Source organism: Cornus florida, unplaced genomic scaffold, assembly GCF_030987335.1.
Source record: "Cornus florida cultivar Cherokee Brave unplaced genomic scaffold, ASM3098733v1 CherokeeBrave_3.0.0_Hap2_Chr04, whole genome shotgun sequence".
Lineage (NCBI taxonomy): Eukaryota > Viridiplantae > Streptophyta > Magnoliopsida > Cornales > Cornaceae > Cornus > Cornus florida.
Window position 1 is genome coordinate 101061593 of NW_026775574.1, and position 6000 is coordinate 101067592.

Consider the following 6000-nt stretch of genomic DNA (forward strand, 5'->3'; position numbering starts at 1 on the left):
TGTTATTGAATATAACATTTATTCAGGTTATAGACGCTTTTGCAATTTAAAGACAACTCATATGCGTTGAACCATTGAATGGTTAAAATTATATTGCCTAGAAGACGGGTTTTGATATTATATTGGGTTTATTAGACTACGAGTCGATGCTTTTTTGAGGAAGAAACCCATATACCTAGTGCAGAGTCTTCTTAGGTAGAAAATTTGTTGTATTTTTAAGTGGACTAAAGGTACTACCATGCCATTAGATTAATTTATGCTTCCATTGGTGATACTATTCATAGTGGTATTCTGATTTTTGATACTGCCAAGGAGCTTCTTGATTTGATCAAGAAAGAGTTAAGGTGTATTAAGAAGCAACTACAATACTATTATCTAACATGGTTTATGTTAGTCAGATATAATGGCAATGGTTCAGTGAAGGAGTACATCTATAAGATGTGCAAGCTGGTTAATGATCTGAGGTAGTAGGGAATCATATTTGATCTATTCTCTGCATAGGTTTTTTTAAATTTTCATGGTGAATTATAATTCACAAGAAGTTAAATGTAACATTAACCAGTTGTTAGCACTTTGTGTGATTAAAGGGGAATGAATTAAGGGTGTTAAAACTGAGTCAGTTCATCTTGTCGTGACAGTAAGAATAGTTTCAAGAAGAAATTAGGCGGCAAGAAAGTGTATAAGGCTAAACAGAATAAAGAAAGACAGAACAATACATAAAAAGACATTGATCATAGAATGATAAATGTTGATCCTGTAGAAATAAAAGGACATCAAAAGAAAAAAGGCTATTATGGTGAAAAAAGAAAAACAAAGCAGGAAAGAAAATTGCATGTTAATATTTGATCCTAACTTGGTAAAAGTATAGGTATAGACATGGTGGATGGATTTGAGTCTGATCCTACTTATTTCTTGTTTTTCTATATACTCAATACTTTCCAAATAAAATCGTGCTCTGGTTAGAAATGATTCATCTATGCTATGCATAGGATACTGGGGAATGTCTCTTAAAAGAGACTTGAACGTTTGGTCAATGATGAGATTATTGGGCCATAAATTTTATGCGTTAGTTGTGTCAAAGGACAGATGCTAAGAAACATAATTTTTAAGGCTAGTCGGTCATTTGGTCTTTTGGACTATATTTATATCGATATTTGTGGTCTATTTCTTATTATAGCTCATTTGCGGCAAAGGTATTTCATTATCTTCATTGATGGGTTCTCAAGGTATGCTTGTGTACTTAATCCACCATAAGTCCGAAGCACTTGATGTGTGTAAAATCTACTAGACTAAAGTTAAAAGTAGTTGGTATAAAGATTATGATCTTAAGATCGGACTAAGGTGGTGAGTTTTAATGGGAGAATGGTAAGAGGGTGAAAATCGTAGTACTTTCAGTATTGTAATATCCCTGATTTTAAAAGGATAGTCTCGGTATTGTTTTAGTTTTTTTAATTGTTTATTTGATTTCTTGACTAATTGTTTACTTGTTATGTGTTAATTAAATTATTTATTTAAATTAAATTGTGTGCTAAAATTATGTGTGTTCGATTTCTTAGTTTAAATTAAATTGTACGTAATGATCTACATTTGTTTAGGAATTTAATTATTTTATTTTTTATTTTTTTAAGGAATTGGATATGGATAGTAGTAATGGACCAACCAATTGGGTCACATGGATTACTTGGATAAGGGATTTAATAAGTACGGATAATTACCCATGGATAGTTATATATGTATATATAATAAATAAATATATATATATATATAAGGAAAGTTCTTTAGTAATAATCTAATGTATATTTATATATTATATATATAAAGGAATATACATAGATTATACGTAACATATATTTTAGTTACATTTTTAATATTTAAATTTTATTTTATTTTTTATTAGTTTGACTTGGATTGGGAAAAGGAGTACGGTTATTATTTAGTCTATAAATATATAATTATAGGGTTGGAAAATGGGGAGAGAAATATATCACATAATATATTTTAGAGAGACGGAAAGAAGGAAGAAGAATGAAGAGAAAGAGGAAGAAGGAGACTAGAGTTTTTTATCAAATTCCTAAAGGCAAGTTTTAATTCTTCTCTTCTCCTTAATTCATACCCTATGCATGCTAGATTAATTCTAGGTTTTTTAAATAAATTAATTGAATCTAATTACATGGATTTATTTGGAAATTTCAGTTCATGGGTTTTAATAATGGGTTTGTGATAATTTTCATGTTTTGATAAATTAAATTTTCATGTGTTGTAATATATTATGTGTTTTAATTATGTATTGTAATATATTATGGGTTTAGCATGAAGTAGTTTATATAAATTAGATAAAATTAAATTTGGTTCATAGCGTGCGCGCCGAATGAGGGGATTATTTTTTAGCATGAAACAGTTTATATATATATTAGATGAAATCAATGTGTGTTTCCTTCAATGCACGCAGAACGAGGAATTACTGTAAACATGAATCAGTTTATAGCTGTGGGGGAAATCAGAATTATGTGTGTGTATATATATATATATATATATATATATATATATAAGCACGCCGAACGAGGTGAATTATAGTTTGGCGTGAATCAGTGCAATGTGAAATCAAAGTAAAGCAATAATTGATATAATGATTGATATCATGATTTGGTTTTTTTTAAAGTAAGCAATGATTGATATAATGATTGACATCATGATTGATGATTAAATTAAATTAATATTTATTATTTTTAATTGATGAATTTGTATTAAATATTTATTTAATTTAAATAGATTCATTAAGAATTGGATTGCATGATTTAAAGTACTCATGCTAAATATGAAATTTAATTTAAAAGGTTAAATTAATTAAATAGGGTTGGATTAAATTATTAAAATCAATTATTTTGATTTAAATGAATTTAATTAGATTGTGGAGGAGTATAATTAATTGAGACGCATGTTAATTTCTTATAAGGTAAAATAATTGCATGATACTTAGAATTTGTTATTTTTGCTCAATTAAATGTAAAGGATATATATATGATTTATATCATGTTTGTGTGGATTATTAGATATAGATGTTGTTTGCATCTTTATATGGATATGGAAACATTTATGTGGTTATATTGCGGATTAATGCACCATTATAGGATGGGGGCATGTAAGGGAATGGATTAACTAATAAAGTTAATTCTTACTTATTTTTCTGTCAGGTCAACGAAATAGTTGGATGACATATTATTAAAATAATACTTGGATAGTTTATTTTGATGGTTGGATATGACAGATTTTACATATATAATTATACGCCATTATATGAGCTTGAGTCTCAGGATCAGTGGTTAGGGTGCATATATTGCCGGAGATATATAGCTAGATATAGTGTAGTTGTGTACCCTAGTAGGTCTAGGTACTCATACCCACTATATGTGTGTTTTGCATGTTGTCTACTATTTAGGTTGAGACAGTTCTATAGTCTAGTGAGGTTCCTTTAGTGTGTATATATCTATATATGGACTATTTAGTTATTGTTGAATTAATTAGGATGTGTACGTGTATCGGGTCTCTATTTGGGATGTAGTAGATTAGAACTTGTTTGTGAGCCTGACCCACCTTTATTTTTCAGGTGTTCGTCAGTTCCAGTCTTAGAGATTGTTCATACTGAACAGAGACAGTCATTCACTTTTCCGACTCTACGTAGGACTCTTATTCATGTTTTAGTTATTGGATTTATTTCAGTTCAATTATTTCAGTTAGGATATTATTAAGGGTCCACAGTATGGATTCCCGAGTTGTAATCTAAATAATTACTTGTATCAGAGGATTGGAGGATTGTATTGTGGGATTTTTTTATTATTATTTATTTGAGGATTATTAAGTGATGATTTATTATTTAGTTCTTTTGAGCTTATTATTTATTTATTTCTTTATTATTCTTTTTGTATTCAAATGCTTGTTTAAATATTAATTGTTTGATATCCCTTGTATTCTGTGCTCGGACTTGATCACCCGTGACTCTAGAATCGAGGGGTATCACAAGTACATACTTAAAGAGCAGTACATTATACCACAGTACACCACTCTTAGTTTTCCTAAACAGAATAAAGTTACAGAAAATAAAAAGTGTAGGGATGTTGTATAAAGACAGAGTTATATAATGAAGATATCAAGGAGCTTGATACTCACACTATCAATAATTATTTTATTGGGCATCTTGAAAGATTAAAGGATTGAAGATTTTTACTGTCCAGTATACCTATTGAGATTATTGATATATATCATACAAATTTGATGAAAGTGGTGAATCCAGTGGAAGTATAGAATACTGTAGTTTCTTTTTTGCAGAGGAGCAACTTTCAGTATCTATTCCATTTTATTTCAAACTTCATTCCACTTTCTTTAGTGATTTTATTTATAATTCATATTTTCACTCTTTCAGCTATTCCCACTCATTTAGTTATTTCTCATTTGCAGTCTTTTCTTTCAGTTTCCAATCTAGTTCATGAACTTGTTTAGCTTAAGAGATCTTCTAGAGCTTGGAACTATGCTGTAGTTGGTAATTTTGAGGTGTCTGATGGATATAAGACAAAATTGATAGCCAAGTGCTTAAGCAAAAATTAAGAGTTTATTACTTTGAGATTTTTCTCCAGTTTCATTAAAGGACTCTTTAAGAGTCATTCTTTCATTATCACTCATTTATGACTTAAGCAAGTTTTACATCAGTGGTATCCAAATTTTGATAAAGTGGTTACTAATTGTAGGTTCAAAGAGAATATTATTGATAAATGCGTATGCCTCAAGTTCAGTGGGAGTCATTTTTGTTTTCCTTATCCTACATGTTGATGATATTTTGCAAGGTAGCAATGACATTCGTGTGATATATGATATTAAGAATTTTATATAAAATTTTTGACATGAAGGACATAGGTATGCAAAGTATGTCCTTCGCATTAGAATCCATAGAGATCACGCTACTAGAATACTTGAACTTTCTCTAAAGGCTTATATTAATTAAGTATATGGAAACAATTTAAGGGTGACCAAACATAGTAAGCCATTGACATAAAGTACATTTTCAAGCGTGAGAAGGTTAAGGTTTAAGTGTTATTAAGATTTCCCCATATGGTTACAGAAAGATTGTTGCAAATCATCTTACAAAAGTCTTCAGTCGAAGATAATAAAGCATTTTAAAAGCACGTGATTCGGATAGGTGTTCAAGAGTCATTATGTTATGATGTCTAGTATTTCTTTTGTATATGCTACATTGCAGTTATTTTTCCTCCGGTTTACACCTTATGGTAACAGTTATTTGCATCTAAAATAAAGTTATGATGCATCATTATTATTATCTTGATATATATGGTTTATGCACGTGCTATTATGTTTGTCTGGGAGTGGTATTTCACTCATAATGTTGTTTGGGTTAGATGTGAGATTGGCACCACATCGGTAAATCTAAAATAATTATTAAAGGTTGTCTGGGAGTGATATTTCACTCATACGTTGTTTGGGCTAGATTTGAGATTGACACCATATCGGTAAATCCAAATATAAGATTTGTCTGTGAGTGGTATTTCACTCGTGAGGTTGTTTGGACTAGATGTGAGATTGACACCACATTAGTAAATCCAAACATAAATATTAAAGAAGTATTTCACACTCCATGAGGATAGTTTGGGCTAGATATAAGATTGGCTCCATATCGGTAAACCCTCACACTGAACAGAAGGTTGGCGGTTTGTTATAATATGTTCAGGTGATATATTGCGATGGTATAAAGCAGGGCGAATAGTGAGGTGTGCGTTTAGACCACATGCAGTTTGCACATCTCATGAAATACAGTAAAAATCACTATATTTGCTTGAATCCTAGATGGAATCGGTTTTGAGATTATGGAACTGTTTAGACCAATATATTACTTGTCTACGCATTCATGATCCACTATTGAGGAAGTTTATGGAGTAAAGTGTTGTAAAGTATCAATCCATCTATTTCGATAATTGTAATTTTATAAAACAAATT